The following is a 395-nucleotide window of genomic DNA, read 5'->3' as shown; positions in this document are numbered from 1 at the left end:
GTCAGGGTGAATTTTAGTAGTTTCACAGTGTTTATGAATAAGATAATATAGCTGGTTCCTCTACTGCATGTTCCAGTAAAGACAAGTCCTGGGACAAAGGGGGAGAAAAACTGTGTTATGGTTAAAAAATGCATGTCTGAGCTGCACTTTTAGTTAGTGCTTATGAGGAAATGCTAACACACTAAGCTAAGGCAGTGGACATAACATGTCAGGTAACATCAGAATGTTATCGTTGTCAATATCATCATGTTAGCATGCTTACACACCAAGCTATGGTGGTGAACGTAGTAAACATACCGTAACATCAGAATGTTACTATTGTCCTCATGTTAGTGCTCAAACACACTAAGCTAAGATGGTAAACATTAAATACCTGGTAAACATTCAAATGTTAG

Source organism: Trematomus bernacchii, unplaced genomic scaffold (assembly GCF_902827165.1).
Source record: "Trematomus bernacchii unplaced genomic scaffold, fTreBer1.1, whole genome shotgun sequence".
Classification (NCBI taxonomy): domain Eukaryota; kingdom Metazoa; phylum Chordata; class Actinopteri; order Perciformes; family Nototheniidae; genus Trematomus; species Trematomus bernacchii.
This window is presented reverse-complemented; position numbering follows the sequence as displayed.